Source organism: Mus caroli, chromosome 3 (genome assembly GCF_900094665.2).
Source record: "Mus caroli chromosome 3, CAROLI_EIJ_v1.1, whole genome shotgun sequence".
NCBI classification, from domain to species: Eukaryota; Metazoa; Chordata; class Mammalia; order Rodentia; family Muridae; genus Mus; species Mus caroli.
The window spans coordinates 106,264,234-106,283,080 of NC_034572.1; positions in this window are offsets into that span (position 1 = coordinate 106,264,234).

Here is an 18,847-nt window from a genome sequence, read left to right on the forward strand (position 1 = left end):
AGTCCACGTTCTTGTGTTCTTTATATATATTGGATATTAGTCCCCTATCTGATTTAGGATAGGTAAAGATCCTTTCCCAATCTGTTGGTGGTCTAAAAAATTTTTATGATTTAATCATGTGATGATTTTTCATCAAGATTGTTAGATTTCTGTTTTGTGTAATATTCTTAATATTGGAAGCATATTTCACAATAAATGGAATACTAGAACTCTGAGGTTACATAAAATTGAAACTATTATATGGCACTTTTGTTAACTTTAGATTCACATTTTACCCCTATGTCAAATCCATAAGATGTTGCATGTTCAATGAAAAGTGTCTGTAATAATACAGGTGTGATTTTACAGTTTTCGGTGTTTAACAAAAATCAAACGGGCTTGGCATGTGAAAGGATATTTCCTACTGAATTAGCCAACAGGACTAGCAGCTAACTATCTTTTAAAATGTATATGATCTCAGTAACAGGGAAGAGCAGAAATAATGACATATTCTACAGACTATTGAACTAAACAGCATGTACAAATGCAAAGAAGAGCATAAACACAAGGAAAAGATATTAATTTTGTATAATGACATTAATCAGAGTATCGACAATGGAAATTAGATTATTAGCAAGTTGGAAATGACTGTTTTGTTCACCAGAGTAAATAATTAAAAAGTAAGCTTTATTTGAAAGAAGACTATTGCAATATGAATACACATTAATGTTTTGTTACACATATTCCTATTGATAACTCAAATGATTCTGCATTGGTAATGAATTATGTCCCTAGAAAAGTAATTGGCTTACTATAGAACTCATGATTTCCATCACTGTGCTTTCTTTTTATGGTCATTGTAACAACTGAACATGAAACTAGGTATGCTAGAAACACACACTGTCATTGATTTATATCTATAAGAGTAGTAAATGATATTAGTATATCAGTATAAACATGACCATGTTTATTGCAATACTACTCACAATAAGCATTATATAATTAATAATTTTAAATCAAGCTTATTGCTAAATTTCTGGATAAAGAACACACATGGTTGTTCCCCACTTTACAAAAAGATATTGATGGGCCATAAAATGAGTAGGACAAAAATCTTAAAATATATAACCACAGTAATGAGCCTTGAGGACATTATATTTAACAAATTTGGCCAATACATCGATTAACTGAGTGAGGTTATCACTGACTTATACGAGATATGAATTTTCAGAATAGAATAGTGCTTTCTATCAGTTGAAGTATGTAAAGTACTGGGTGGCCAACTTATCCAATGTTACACAGGAGGAATAAATGTTGGTATTCCTTTATAAAATATTTTAAAGTTATACATTAATATTTTAAAAGACATTTACAATATTTTTAACTTTCTTTTTATTAGATATTTTCTTTATTTACATTTCAAATGTTTCCCCTTTCCTAGTTTCCCCTTTGAAAATCCCCATCCCTTCCTTGCTCCCCCTACTCCCCAACCCACCCACTCCCATTCCTGGCCCTAGCATTCCCCTATACTGGGGCATAGAACCTTCACAGGACCTAGGGCCTCTCCTCCCATGATGACCAACTAGACCATCCTCTGCTACATATATAGCTAGAATCACAAGTCCCACCATGTGATTTCTTTGATTGGTGGTTTAGTTCCAAGGAGTTCTGGAGGTACTAGTTAGTTCATATTGATGTTCCTCCTGCAAACCCCTTCAGCTCCTTGGGTGCTTTCTCTAGCTCTTTCATTTGGTACCCTGTGCTCTGTCCATTGGATGACTGTGAGAATCCACTTCTGTAGTTGCCAGGCACTGGCAGATCCTCTTAGGAGACAGCTATATCAGGCTCCTGTCAGCAAGCTCTTGTTGGCATCTGCCATAGTGTCTAAAAATAGTAAATATTTAAGTTGATGATTATGATAATAGTCCTAATTAGTTAGTCACACATTATTCACACAAATTAAAATGGCACATAGTATCCTAATCACATGTAAAACTGTTTGCTTTTTGAGATTACTTATTATATTTCTTTATGTATATGAGTGTTTGCCTAGATGTGTGTATGTGCACCATATATATGTGTGGAGCCCATAGGGGTCAGAAGAGTATTTTAGATCCCTTGATATTGAAGTAACAGATGGTTGAGAACTGCCATATGGGTGCTCTATAAGAGCAACAAATGTTTTTAACTGCTGTGCCAACTCTCTAGCTAAAGGCAGTTATTTCTAATCAGTTGAGTGTTTATGGCTGCCACCACTCCAGCAGCAATATTGATGGCTTTGATTGCTTAGTCCATCTGTGTCCCAAGTTGGCTTGGATGTATATCAAATACTAGTCAGAAAGCTATGGGATTAATAGAAGCATCTTGATACAGTTCTTTGAAATTCACATCTTGATTATCTTATCAATATTTACTCAGTATTCAGATGACATTTCTAATTTGCCATCTTACTTAGAAGTTCCTTCAAAATTGACTTATTGAACATTCCTAAATAAATGTCATAATATAATGGTATTAATTACATCTATGACATCTTATTAAGTAGGTGAAAAATTTGCAAGGATAAAAAAGTTTCAACTTTCACTTTTTTCACAAGAGTCGTTGGTAGGTACATTCTTGATATATAAATCTTTAATTTTATATGTACACCAAGAAAAGTTCTTCTCCATTTTTGCCCCTACAATTCTTTTAGACAGGAACAATTCTGGGTCAGAGTTTTTGACTATGGGATGGAAACCCCATCCCTCCAATTGATGTCCTGTCTTTCTTCTGGAGGCAGACTCTTCAAGTTCCCACTTCTCACTGTAGGGCATTTTATCTAAGGTCACTTCCACTGAGTCCTGAGAGTCTCCTACCCACGAGACCTCTGATACATTCTAGAGGGTTCCCCACACCTCCTACCTCCCAAGGTTGCCTGTTTCCATTCTTTCTGCTGGCCCTCAGTACTTCACTTCTGATTCTGTCTCCCCTAATACCTGATGTTGTTCCCCTTTCTCCTCCCTGAACTCTGTATGATATTTTCTAGTTCTATCCACTTGCCTGCAAAACTCATGATGTCCTCTTTCATAACAGCTAAACAGTATTCCACTGGGTTAATATTTACTGTATCCATTTTTCCTTGTCGGACTTATGGGTTGTATTCATCTTCTGGCTATCACAAATAAGGATGCTAGGAACATAGTGGATCATGTGACTCTATGGCATGTTGGAGCAACATCTGGGTATTTGCCAAGAGTGGTATTGCTGGGTCTTCAGGTAGATCTATTTCCAATTTTCTAAGGAACCCCCAGATTGATTTCCAGAGTAGTTGTACCAGTGTACAATCCCAGGAAGCAATGAGGAATATTCATCTTTTTCCACATCCTCAACAACATGTGCTGTCACCTGAGTTTTTGATCTTAGCCATTCTGATTGGTGTAAGGTGGAATCTCAGGGTCATTTTGATTTGCATTTCCCTGATGACTAAGGACTTTGAACATTTCTTTAAGTGCTTTGAGATTCCTCTGTTGTGAATTCTCTGTTTAGTTCTACAACCCATTTTTGATTGGATTGTTTGCTTTTTTTGGAGGTTCACTTTTTGATTCTTTATATATTTTGGAAATTAGCACTCTGTGAGATGTGGGTGCAGTGAAGATTTTTTCCCAATCTGTAGGTTGATGGTTTTTCCTATTGTCTATGTCCTTTGCCTTACAGAAGCTTTCCAGTTTCATGAGGTCCCATTTATCAATTCTTGGTCTTAGAACCTGAGGCATTGGAGTTCTTCTTAGGAAATTCCCCTCCCCTTGCCAAATAGTTCAAGGCTCTTTCCCACTTCTATCTTCTATTAGGTTCAATATATTTGGATATATGTTCAAGACCTTGATCTACTTGGACTTGAGTTTTGTGCAAGGCGACAAATATGGTTCTATTTTCATTTTTCTACATACCGACTGTCCCTTAGGCCAGCATCATTTATTGAAGATGCTTTCCTTTTCCCAATGTATATTTTTGGCTTCTTACCCTTGTTTTTGTTTATAATGACATTCATTTTTGTGTTTTCTAATGGGAAAAATCTCAGTTATGCAATGAATACAGTGACATTCTCTATGTGGCACTCATATTTTAATGATTCATCTTTATACCTATGATTATGTATATATCCCCAAATGATTTAGGGAAACATAGCTACTATGCCAATAAATAAGACCAGGACAAGATATCACTAAAATTACACAAGTCCTGAGATGGTTATTTATTTATTTATTTTTGAATGTGAAATGTGTCCCTCAGGCTCCCATGGTTAAACATTTAAACATGGGTTCTGGTGCTTAAGGTTGTAGCACCTTTAAAACTGTACCCTAGCTAAAGAAATGGGTCTTTGTGGGCAGAAGCTGAAAATGATCTTTGCTTCTGTTTGCAGCCCAAGATATATATCTAGTTCATGATCTGCAAATATGTGAATGAGTTGTCACTGCAAGTCTATCACAATGGACAGAGCCACCTGTCAAGTCTTATCTGGTGTGCTGGCCTGAGTACCTTGAAACCAAGAGCAATTTATGTCACCTTGTTTTAAAACAAAACTAAACAAAACAGAACTGTATTCGGTTGTCTCTGAAGATCTAGTGGCAGATACACTGCTCTCTAGAACTGTAGTTTTTGAATATGTAGGTTCTGAGGTATAGAACTCTTACTGGAGACGGGGAAGCAACTGATCTTGCCATAACATTCTGATAATTAATTGTCTCTCACAAGCAAAGGAACTGAACAGAAATTAGAACCTTCAAATTTTATCTATACAGGAGGAATTAGATGAACCAAATCATCCACAGAATAAATCTGATTAACAATTCAGTATCCATAATTCACTATAACCATGTGTTATGATTTTATGGAGAATAAAGAAATCGTAGCTTTAGATATACAGAATATAAAGAATTGAACAACTCCATGTTATTAAATGAGAACACACAATGTTAACAAGGGAATCTTACTATAAGTTTGATAAGTGGATTAGTATTTATGTACTATTTAGAGAAGTAAGGCCTTCAGCTCGCACTGAGCTACTGATTCTGTGGTAGGTATCGACATTTTTTTTATTAAAACCACAATATGAATATAGAAAAACTATTACTTGTGAGTCCTTACACATTATCCTGGGCAGCTTCACCACTAGACTCAAGTAGAAATATAAGGGTGTCAGCTTTTTTTTTTAAGGAAAAAAAAAAAAACATCATATCAGATTTATCCAGATTTCTTAAATATTTGGATAATCTATGTTTTTCAATACAACTATCTAAAGCATTTATCATGTAATAATTTCTTTTTATTTTAACTTTAAATGTTTTAGTTCACCTTAATATTCTTCATGAAAAAAAAAACACAAATAATTAATCAAACAAACAAACATACAAAAGTCCCACTCCAGCTATTGAGGAGAGCAATATCCCCCATGGACATAAGATAGCACAATTCCAAAGGAAAGGAGTCAGGATCTGTGCTTTATTTGAGCCTCTGTAAGCTCTATCTGGAATTTTTCATACTTCTCTTAAGTTACCAGGAGAAGTAGAACAGATTTTTAAATAGTCTGTCTCCAACTGTCTCTGTGTTTAGGCCCCTAGATGGTATCTCTATATGAAATTGTCTTTTATCTTTTTTTTTTTCCAGGAGAAAAGTTGATTTGGAGGTTTCATTTTTTGAATAGAGCTAGCTAAAATCTAAGCTCTGAAATAAAGCTTCAAATCTTTTTGAAGGAGGCTGGCTGACCACAGCTGCTCACTTGTAGAGCACACATGGAAGGTCTGCCTCCCACCACTTGAAGAAAGGCCGCATGCCAATTAAGAAGCAGGAAGTCAGGCAGCATGGAGGTGAACAAGGAATACCTATCCACTGTTCCATTCCATATAAATACAGCTTACCAATGAGTCATGTCACAGAAGGCACTGGTCCTTACATTCAGAAATTGTCAGCGGATATTAGGCTATAGCTAAACACAGGTGGTAACCCTGGCCTGTGTTACTTTGGGAATACTAGACCTTTAACAAACTGAGCAATACTAGTAAATGAACAGAAATAAAAGATTCTACCAGCTTACCAGTATATGCAGTTTTTCCTTCTTTCATGAAGCTATATTTTGTCAAATTAATGTAAACACCCATTCACAAAGAGACAAAAGGAATAGGTGTGGTCTAATAATTTAATACCTAATTTTCACTTAGTTTGCAATACAATCAAAACCAAATAGCCCATGTGTAAAGATTAAAGAATATTTTGTGAACATTATGAATTTTCTTTTTAAATTTATGTAAAATCTATATAAAGCAAATGCAGTGTAGTATTAAATGTAGTTACTCTGTATATTGGCCCTATTTGGACATATATCAATGAACCACTTAAATACATTTTCTTTCTCCTTTTGTTTCCTTGTTTCTCCTCATGTGTGTTTGTGTGTGTGTGTGTGTGTGTGTGTGTGTGTGTGCACACGTGTGCGTGCCTGTGTTATGTTAGTAAGTAGCAGAGGCAAAATAAAAAGCAAGCATTACATATTTTCTTTGAGTAGAGATAATTCTTAATACTGACACAAGCACTGACTAAGCTTTATTTCAGAGCTTAGATTTTACCTAGCTCCATTCGTAAAATGAAACCTCCAAATCAACTTTTCTCCTGGAAAAAAAAAGATAAAAGACAATTTCATATAGAGATACCATCTAGGGGCCTAAACACAGAGACAGTTGGAGACAGACTATTTAAAAATCTGTTCTACTTCTCCTGGTAACTTAAGAGAAGTATAAAAAATTCCTGATAGAGCTTACAGAGACTCAAATAAAGCACAGATCCTGACTCCTTTCCTTTGGAATTGTCCTATCTTATGTCCATGGGGATGTGCTCTCCTCAATAGCTGGAGTGGGTTTTTTGTTTGTTTGTTTGATTGATTATTTGGTTTTTTGCATGAAGAATATTAAGATGAACTAAAACATTTAAAGTTATGTGTACTGTAACATTGTTGTGTGTTACATGTGTACTGTATATCTGATAAGAATAATTACATGAAGGTACTACTGAATTGCATATAGAATGCATTAAAGCTAACATTCCTAATGAAATGTAGAAAAGAAAAGAAACAAAACAAAAAACGAAACAAAACAAAACCACAGAGTCTCTTATAAATTCTTAAGGAGAAAATGTTTATTATGAGGATAAGAAGACATGCTTTTTTGATCAGTAATGGTACCAAGCTCAGAGAGAGGTGCCATTCCACAGCAGTCAACACTCAAGAAACACCTCAGGGACATGGACCAAGCTGTTTGCTCACTTGCATTCCCTCCATCCTGGTGACATCAGCTTGTGCCAGCATGACAAAATGTAACCAGTACAACTGATTCAGTTTCTGAATCAGAAATATAAAATCACACCTTCCTTAGTCTTACCTGTGCATTTAGCCCATACTCTGCTGGTAGAATACTTGCTGTTTTGTGTTTATTCATACCATAACTAGAAATAATAAAAAGCTGTCTTATAGAGTCTGCAAAACAAAAATGACTGTTCTGTTACACTTCTCTGTGGCAGAGTCAAATATTTTCATTCTCATAAATCTCTTGGGAGACAATATATTTCTTTAAATTTCACCTAGAAATGGATGTGACTTGTCATTTATCTATTTTATTTGTAAAAGAAAGTGAGATTTTTCTAAATGCCTTAAAGGAAGCAAGATCCTAAAGGCAGCCCAGGGTCTGAGTAGATGTTGGGAAGATGAAAAAGGAATGGAAGGAAAATGGAAAATTTTGCCCAGGAGCAAATGGCTGGCCTGAGGATTAGTAGATATGGTGTTTAAAAGATGACAGTAAACACCAAGGTGTACATACCAGGTTCTGGGGGGAAATCCTTGTTAAATTACTCAACATAATATTTGTATGGATCAAATTGCAAGACAGACTTGACTTAATGCTTTTATCAAATAATAATCATCTATCACTTTTATTCCTTACAAGGTAATGTAATGGGTACAAGAAGTATAGATGATTAGTTTTGCAAATGACAACTTGTTAGAACAGCTCTGGCTTGTCACATTTAAAATAATCCCCATGGTATTGTCACCCATGTTATTAATTTACCTTTCAAAAAGACAAAGATTTCACATATGCTAAACACAAAACTAAGGTGACAGTGTCCTTTCTGAAACTCAAATAAATATATCAATGTCATTTAGCAACTGAATGTGTTCAGTTGAACATTTTCCAGCAAGACTCAAGTAAAGTAAGGTAAAAATAGAGAGCTCATTGACTTGCCATTCATATATCTATACCACTTTAATCTTATACATAAAAGGTCAAGCATAAAATTATGTGCTTGGAGGAGCTGTCTGCAGAGATTTGAATTAACATAGAAGGAAAGTACCACAGGGGGGAAAAAAGTTAATTTTATCTTAATTGGATTAAGCCATGTCCCATCTATATTACAGGAATGAGGTTACAAAAGACTAGAAACTGCTGGGTTGACAGAAAAAGGATTAATTTGTGGGCTAGTGTCAAGCTGTTGACTAATAACATATTGATCGGATTATAAAATATGCAGTGTGCCTGTCAGGATGAGACACACTTTGGAGTTGAAGATCACTAGCATAACTGACATGATCAGAGTTAGATTAATATTATTAAGATCCTGCAAGAGAGCTGCATATTATTGTAGCAATCACCAAGATTTCCCACGTGTCTGGGATTGACCAGCCTAAGCAGAAGAGCTACCTTGTTGGTTAGAGGCAAGTGATTGATCTGTGTAGCTGCCTCTCCCTCCACCCCTCTTTGCTTTAATGTGTTCCAGCAGACATATTGAACTACCACAGTTTAATCCCACTGGAGCCTGCAGGTGGTATTGTCCTTGCATTGAGGAGTTATTAAATTTTTAAGGTCACCATAAAAAAGGTTCTATTAAATTGAGTTAATAAAAACATTGGGCAAAGGTTTGCAAAGAGCATAGATGTCAAAGCCTTGGGAATCAGAATGTCTCTCATGATATCAGACTAAAAGAATAATTTAAAGCCACCATAGTATAAAGATAACGTTCTGTTCTTTAAGAAAATGTATTTTTTAACCTAATACACCCGTGTATATGTGAACACTTATATAAGACATTTATTAGATTACATTTTTCAAGTAAGACTGGCTTAGCCTATTTAAATCCCAAGATGTCTAGAAGTCTAGAAAATAGAATAAAGGTGAATTTTGGAAAATTTACAAGTAAAGGCTATTTTTTTTCTATATTCAGGAAAACAACAAAAGTAGACACTTGACATTCTATTTGCAATAACTTAAATACTCGACTGAAATGTGTCTATGGAACTGAATTCTGCCTTTAGTATTTTATAAGGTTAGAGAAGTTATTAAAATTCATCATGATGTGGGTTATACATTGAGTTTTACTAAGATTAGAAGTAATGAGTCCATTTGGAAACCTGTACCTCCCTTATGAGAGTCTATTTCAGTACCTATCCCCCTGGCAGTAGAGGTGGGACTCATTACTGTGGAAGCATTGTCATGAATGTGCTAGAAACTGATTTGTGTCTAATCTAACCACTGACTGACTTAATTAATTACTTAATCAGTTTATTTTGCACTGCTGTTGATCAAAAGCTGAGCCGGGTATAATCTAGACAAGCATTCTAACTACTGACCTACAATTTCAGCCAAATTACTGAAATTTAATAAGAGAAAATGAAACTAGCAATCTTGAGGTTAATATGGGAAAATACTTATCAGTATGTTCGATTTTTTCCTCACACATGCTTACAAAGTCCTAAGTATGCTATTCAGGCTTTTCTCTACTGTGAACAAATACATATGAGAAATAAAGGAGAAAAGATTTATTTTGATTTACAGTTTTAGTAAATGCAGTTCATGATAATCTGGCTGTATTGCTTGGCAGACTGTATTAAGAACATAGGAGGAACAACAATATGAACTAACCAATACCCCCCAGAGCTGTGTCTCTAGTTGCATATGTAGCAGAGGATGGCCTAGTCAGCCATCAATGGGAGGAGAAGCTCTTGATATTGTGAAGATCATATATACCCCAGTACAGGGGAATGCCAGGGCCAGGAAGCAAGAGTGGGTGGGTTGGGGAGCAGGGCAAGGGGAGGGTATAGGGGGCTTTGGGGATAGCATTTGAAATGTAAATGAAGAAAATATTTATTAAAAATATTTTTTTTTAAAAAAAAGGAACATAATGGCAGCAACATGCCTTACAACAGAGCCATACTTCATGACAGCCAGAAAACAGGAAAGGCAGAACAAGATGATAGATATCAAGTATTCAGCCATTGTCTGAGTCTTTACAGGCATTTTACATTCAAGTCATGATGCCAATATTAATTGCCAAATATTAATATGTATATATTACCATCTTAATAATTTATGTGTATACTATAAATGATAATGCATATGTAATGAATAAGGTCATATAGTTTTCAGTCAAGACACAAATTAGTTAATTTCCAGAGTGTAAAGCCAAACTATAGCAGAAGAAACAATCTAATTCTGTAATATTTCAGCAATAAATAATTACAGCTGTGCATCTTTTGAATTTTGTGTTCTAGCTGAGTTTCACACTTCAATAATTGTTGGTAGCTGTGTAGTTGAAAAATAGTGGTTTTATAAATTCGTTTTGGGGTTATTATTCCTTGTAGATATAATTGGCAACCTGCTGCTGAAATATTTAAACAAACTAAAAACAAACCAATATGATGTGTTGCTAAAATACTATTCAATATTTTGTTGAGTTTACTTGTACAGCAGAAGTAATCTTTAAGGATATAGTATCTAAAAATTTGGTGGAAATTTGTTCTTGTTTAAATTTTAGTAATTTGATTTTTTCGTAGTTTAAATCTTACTAACTTGAAAAACTACACCAAGTTACACATGCAACTAATGTTACTATATTTATAAAATATTATTGGATAGATAAGATGAATCTTATACATAGTTTTCTTATAGAATTATATTGTATTTATTCAGGATGCTTACCTATCTATATCTTTATTGTACATACATAAGAATGACCATAGCGATAATAACACATTTAGTAATAAAGAAAAAGAGAAAACTATATACACATTTATATGTATACATATATACATATATATTCAGATATTTATATTCAACTAGACATATTTATATGTATATGCTTGTGTGGGCTTGTATTGTAAATGTTTTATTCTAGTAGAATGAGAATCTGATAGAACAATAGATCACAGGAGTTTCCCATATCCATTAACACACAATGTATTTATATAGTTCACTGGCAAATAATGTGTCATCCTTTTACTTTCTATTTCTAGTACTCTGTCCTTATAGATTAAGGAAGTTAAAATATGTTTTTTTCTTTGCATCACCAGGTAACTTTTATTATTATTTTCTATCTTCATCTGATAAAATCACATTTAATTGAGGTTAAAGGGATGTTTCAGTGTGACTAGGAGCACTGGCTCATCCTCCAGAAGCCCTGGCTTTGCTTTTCAGCATGCACATGGTAGTCCAAAACTATCTTTAATGCTCTTTTATGGGAATCCATTACCCTCTCTGGTTTCATGCGCACCAGACACAAACTTGGTGCAGAAATACTTGCATGCAAAATACCCACTTACAGTGGTATATGGCACGAACAGTGGGTATGAAATAGTTTAAAACGTGTTTATTTTAAACTTATGCTTCTGGTTTACCTTTTATGTAAATGTTGTACAAACCCATAAGAGCAACCATGGCTGGCCTCAGAATTGGGAAATGAATCACTACAGGTGCCATCCTAAAACACATTTTTAGACATATTTTGTTTCTGTGTTTAACATTAGGAGTGGTATTAGAGATGGGGCTGAGAATTGAACCTGTAGCAATTTAGCACATTGTGGGAGTGTGGTTGCATGAGAGACTAGTATACAGTCTTCTGTCTTAGTTATTACTTGCTGTGGTAAAAACACAATGAAAAAAATCTGACTCATTGAAGAAAGAGGATTTTTGGCTTAAGGATCCAGTAGAGTCCAGAAAGGAAGAGTATGACAACAGGTGTCAAAAGCAGGATCTTGAACCATCACATCTTTATTCACATGTTGAAGACAGACACAAAGTGCTGGAAGTACCACAAAGCTATACACATTCAAATTTATTCAGCAGGAAGCTGTCCACAAATGAGACAGGGAAAGGCCACCCAAAACGTTAACAAATATAAATGTTATCCATGTTTAAATGAATTGTAGTCTCTTTACTAACTAGTAAGTTCTGATGTTATTCAGACAAGGCAATTAGTAAAATTTCTTGAAACAGCATATGGCAAGGGCTTTAAAGCTCTACTGTAAATACAGAAATACACGACTTTAACTCATTAGAAGTATTTTCTAAGATCCTCCTAATTGCCACAGTAATTAAAATTTAACAATATTTGCAAAAGTTCCAGTTGACATCAATATACAGAGTGAATATTTTCCATTTCGAAACAAACAAACAAGCAAACCCCAACAATACCACCACCACCACCACCAACAACAACCCAACACACCAGTTGTGTTTGTTTGCTCTGCTCTTTCAAGTGCACAAGTACATTCCTGTGGAAAAATCTGAGCACTTCAGCTTGTCCCTTCCCAAGTTGTTGTGGCTCATTGTTATTTTCTACATATTGCAAATCTGTCCCTCACCATTTGCTGATCTGTAAGCCCAGTCTGCCGGGTCTGCTGGAATAAGGTGATAAAACAGCATTAAGCAAATGCATGAATTCAGATCAACAAGAGAGCTCTGTTTCCCATGCACACACTGCTCCTGGTAACATGCCTGTGATTATGAGAAATGTTTACAGGATTTAACTACAAATGAAAATATAATAACATGAATTAACATTTTAATTCTAGCATCTCTCACAACTGGGAAACAAACTTGTGAGAGGAAATTGAATTCATCCCACTGTATCCTTGTATGTTAGTTGGTAGAATTTATAGGATAACCTTGAGAAAAAGGCATTTTAAACACAGACACACACAGTCTTAAGATTACAACAACATAACTACTTGGAATTGATGTTCAAGTAATGGTTTAACTTTATTTACTCAATACAATCCTTACAAAAATGCTTAGATGGTTATAAAGAGATAGAGACTTTTTGTTAGAAGAGAGTACTTACTATTATTTGTTTTCATAAATTAGGTATAACTTGAAAAATAGTTCAGGTAAAAATGAAAATAAAATGCAACATGAAATGCAATGTTTTAACCAAAGCTTAATTTTCTATTTTGAAATACCATGTGGGGTATATCTTTTAGTATCCACACAGGGAGACCTCTCTAGGTCTTCAGTGACTGTTTTCTTTTGTTAGTCTTTGTTTTTCAGCAGAATGGGAAGTGCTTGTCAAAGCAGAGCAGAAAGTGGATTAGAATTTGAAATCAAATGTCATTCGATACCATATGAAGAAGGATGAACCAGACATTGTCCTCATCTTGCCAATGCCCATTATAGAGGGTGATAAGCTAGAGTCGGTTTTCCTGGTAATTTTAAAAATGTTTTATTTTTCTGTGATGATATAATATTATCATTCACTCTTTCAGCATTTCATATCAAGTATTTTCATCATAGTCACTCAGCACTTCCCCCTCAACTGTTTGCACACACACCTGTTCTTCCTTTCTCCCTACACATTTTCACTTTGTGTCAGTTTTGTTTCTTTATCTTTTCCTTAATAAGCCACTATCTTGTAGCAAAATTTCTGGTCTTCTGAGTCTTACAAAACTTTCTGCATCATGTTCCTGAGCCTTAGGTGCAGGGCCTATGTTTGAAATCTGTTGAGTACAGACACCACAGGTGATTCAGTTGTTCTTTCTATCTGACCAGTTGTGACTTTCTGCTATGTTATCTCTTTGCTAAAGAAAAATGTCTCAGATGTATAAGTGCTGCCATATATGTAAAAAGAGCGATGAGTTTGAAGAATACTGATAGAAATTACACCAATTTGGGGAATGAGCTGAAGCACATTTTTTTTCTAACTTTTGTTATCTAACCAGTCATGGATAATTGTCTAAGTTTTACATTCCAGGCATGAATCCCTCCTAGTGAGCAGGTCTTAAGGCCAATTAAACTGCTGTTTGTTCTCTCTAGAATATTAATGCCACCACGGAGACCTTTGAGAATACTTGCCTCTCTGGTTATTGTTATAGTTTGTGGTGTGACATTTATATATGAATATTGACTTCTTTTCTCCATTGGCAGGTTACATAGCTCTCTACAATGTTCTGAGTGCTAGTAAACAAAGAGGAGGCCCACTTATCTAAGTCCTACATTCAAAACATGTGGTGTCTTCAGCAAACCATTATCTGTTAAGCAACATTTTCTATGTTTGTAAAATAATTATCATGATATTTTTTTATTGAAAGAGATAAGGTCCTTACAAATGAATACGATTCTGGAATTAGAATACCAATGTATTCTGTCAACCTATATGTTGGTGTTTATGCAAAACATACAACATAGTATCTCTTCTCTCCTTTGTTGTTTGCTTTTATAATAGAGTCTAATGCCCTTGAACTCATGATACAATTGGTTTAAAAAAAATCCTTGATCACTACATTATCTTCATTAGTATAGACTATCCCCCATTGTATTTTAACAAAATGTAATATAAAAGTAAACATAAATATAAGAAATTCTGTGACCTGTTTTTGCTAAACCTGAAGGTTTTTGTAAAGCCATAGAAAACCTGGTATTGCAGAATCTTCCTAAAAATATCCATATATAAAATTAGTTTAAATGAAGTTACCATATAATAGAAGATACAATACTGCCAACAGTAGAATCATATGTTTCTAAATTAAGGTGGGGTAACATGAATGTGTTATATATGTATTTTTAATTTATTGGCCATAGTAACACCTACACCTCACCAATGTATACAATGTGAGTGACTTTGTAGTACTCAGTCCTAAATGGATGCCATTATTAAACCCTTCCCCTCGATAATCAGTAATATAGGCAGAAGAGGTGAAACAAAACAAATCAAAACAAAACAAAACAAAACAAAACAGAACAGAACAGAACAGAACAGAACAGAACAGAACAGAACAGAACAGAACAGAACAGAACAAAACAAAACAAAACAAAACAAAACAAAACAAAACAAAACAAAACAAAACAAAACAAAACAAAAGGCTGTAAGGGCCATAGCAGTTGACTACACTAAGGAAATAGCATTTTCAGGATGTATAAACTCACAACCCCACAAAGACTGTGATAACCTTCACAAGACCTTCAAAATTTCAAGCAAAAGAAAAACACACCACAGAAAATAAGAAATAGAAAGCCAAGAAGCTATTTGCAGTATACAACTGCTAGAAGAAAGAAAATCTGTTTTCTACATGGAGTAATAGCAGGTATATGACCTGAACTCCATAGCCAAAAACTGACACCATGTTGTCTCTCTCTCTCTCTTTCTCTCTCTCTCTCTCCCTGTCTCTGTCTCTGTCTCTCTCTGTGTGTGTGTGTGTGTGTGTGTGTGTGAGAGAGAGAGAGAGAGAGAGAGAGAGAGAGAGAGAGAATCTCTGTGTGTGAGTGTGTGTATGAATTTGTGAATATATGTGTTAGGGTGTGTGCATGCATGTGTGTGTGTGTGTGTGTGTACATATGTGTTTGTGTGTGTGTGTATGTTATTGGAGTTTCTTGTAAGAGAGAGAAAGAACACAGGTGAATATTTCCAGAGAGTCTAGAAGTAGTTGGGGAATAGAAAAATGTAGAATAAAAATATTTTGGGTGAAAATTGGAAAATAAAATAAGAAAAGGAGTGATCTAATATGTTAGGTAGCACATATTCATGGTACAATCTTTTATATGAGTAAACTACATTTGCAGAATGGGTTACCATATTGACCACTGATGTCTCTACGATACGGTATAGGGTCTTACTGGGAGATTATAATTCAAATATCTTTGGAGAACAATAGGCAAGTTGAGCATAAGCTGAAGTCAAATGTTTTGTTGAGCTACCAACTTCTATTGACAAATGTGCACAGTATGCTGTATACTGAATGGCAATAAAATAGAGGTTTTACTATATTCAATGTTATTTGTCATGGTTAGCCTCTCAATACTATAACTTAACTTAGAAGTAAGATTTCTATCTCATAATGGTGTTTTCCTGATTCATATATTTATCAGTTAGAGCACCTTTTCATGTTTTTTCATCTTTTCTTTTTGGTCATTAATATCTCATATTTGGATATATATATCCAAATTTTACACATATATTCCATCTATTTCTAATAAAGTGATGTTTATGGTTAAATTCATATTTATTTTTACCTTATGATATAAACTGCTTTTAAAAATATTTTCTCTCATGCTCTGAGTTGACTTTATATGTTCTTAGTTGAATCCCTGAAAACACAATGGATGACTTTAAGTTTTCTTTTTTTCTTCCTTCTTTGCCTTCTTTTTTGACATTTCTTTTCTTTTCAGTGTTGTATATAATATTACTTTCTACCTTAAAGAATGGAGACATGTGCCAATACTCCCTTTTAGAGTTTATATATTCACTCTTATATTTATATCTATTCATTATTATTTTACTTCTGTGCATATTATGAGATGTGTGTTCTGATTCATTCCTTGGCCCAAGGATATCCAGTTATTGAAAACAAATGCCTTAGTTATTGAATTGTGTCTTACTTTTTCATGACTGAGCTAACAATAGGGAAAAAACACATGATGAAAAATGTATTTTTATTGATATGTGAGGATACAATTCATTCTATCAAGCAAATATAACTGAAGATGGCTCTATAAAAATATGAGTTTTATCTTGTTTATTCATAAACCAGTCAGCAATGTAATGAAGTGATGGGAATGTTGATGACCAACTAGTGGTCTCTATTTTCATTTTATTTTATTTTATTTTACTTTATTTTATTTTATTTTATTGTTTTTAGAACAGGCCCTAGGCTATGGAATTGTATCATTACATTTGTGTCAATCCACACCAGTCAGTTTATCTTTTCTCTAAAAGATATTGCAGAATATCTGAACTGTGTCTAAGTAATATTTTAGATATTACATTGTCTTGTTTTGGTTTTAAGTCCATTTGGCTATAAAGACTTTTGTGAATTCATCTGTCACAAAAGTATTGATGTGTGATGATGATTGACAGAGCAGGTGCTGGTAGACTTAGCATTGTTTTAATTGTTTGTTTTGTTTGTGGAAACTGTATATTGACTAATTTATGTCATGATTAGACATGTCTACATTTTCACCAGATATCCCTTGCTCTTTACATTGTTGTCATCATTAGCTAGCCACTACTCTTGTTTTGTTAATGATTGCCAGCTAGAGTAGTTTGAGGTAAATTCCCAATGTAGTTTTTTTTTTTTAATGTGACTAGTTTAATTGTTATCATTGCTGACCAATAAACAAATACACTTCGTTCCTTCTTTTTAGGGCATGAATAATTTGCTTTTCTGTAATCAGGAAAGGCAGCTACCAAATACTTCAAGGGAAATATTTAGCTTCACAAATGTTTAATTTAAAATGTATTGTTGTAAACTAGTAACAAATACAAAATTAAATAACAAATACATCAAATAAGATTATTTTCAACTTATATATTAATATTCTAATGTCATAAGCTTTAGTCATTTTCCTAAAATAATAGGTAAAATTCAAACACCTAATTAAATGGAAAAGAAGTTATAACTGAAGACATAATCAAAAGAAGGACTTACATTGAAAATAATAAAGCCAAATCTGATATTCTGTAGTTAGTGGGTAGATCTATTAGTTCACAGTTCAGTGAAATTGTCTTTGAATGTAGAAGAGGACAGTGATCGGCTTCTAATAGATACCATATGGCAGAGGAGATGGAATAGTTGGATACAACTCCTTATTTCCAGGCCAAAACAAAACAAAACAAAACAAAAAACCTAGAAGCATTACTGGGTAGCTCAACAAATTAAAGACCCATTCTGTAAATATTCATATGTGAAGGAGGTATGAGTAATCTGTAGTGACCAAAAATATAAACTTTTTATTTACAGCCAACAATGGGTGAAGGCAAGTAGCCCCATAACAACCTGTGTGAGCTTGGGGCCTGAATTTACTCCAGTCAGCCCTGCTGATGAGAACACCACCCAGGTAAAATTCGGATTACAGCCTTGCAAAAAACCTGGGGCAGATAACTGGCACTATTATTTTATATTAAAATAAATTCAATAATAAAAAAACTTATATAGATGATTTCTTTTTTTCATTTTTATTAGATATTTTTTCCTTTACATTTCAAATGTTATATCCCCAAAGACCCCATACCCCTCCTGCCCTGCTCCCCAACCCATCTACTCCTGCTTCCTGGCCCTGGAATTCCCCTGTACTGATAAGCGGATATTAGCCCAGAAACTTAGAATACCCAAGATATAATTTGCAAAACAAATGAAACTCAAGAAGAAGGAAGACCAAAGTGTGGATAATTGGCTCCTTCTTAGATTGGAGAACAAAATGCCCATTGATGGAGTTACAGAGACAAAGTTCTGAGCTGAGAAGGAAGGAAGGACCATCCAGAGACTGCCCCTCTCAGGGATCCATCACATAAACAGCCACCAAACGGAGACACTATTACATATGCCAGCAAGATTTTGCTGACAGGACCCTGACATAGCTCTCTCTTGTGAGGCTATGCTAGTGCCTGGCAAATACAGAAGTGGATGTTCATAGTCATCTATTGGATGGAACACAGGGCCCCTAATGAAGGAGCTAGAGAAAGCACCCAAGGAATAACAATATGAACTAACCTGTACCCCCCACCCCCAGAACTGTGTCTCTAGTGGCATATGTAGCAGAGGATGACCTAGTTGGCCATCAATGGGAGGAGAGACCCTTGGTCTTGCAAA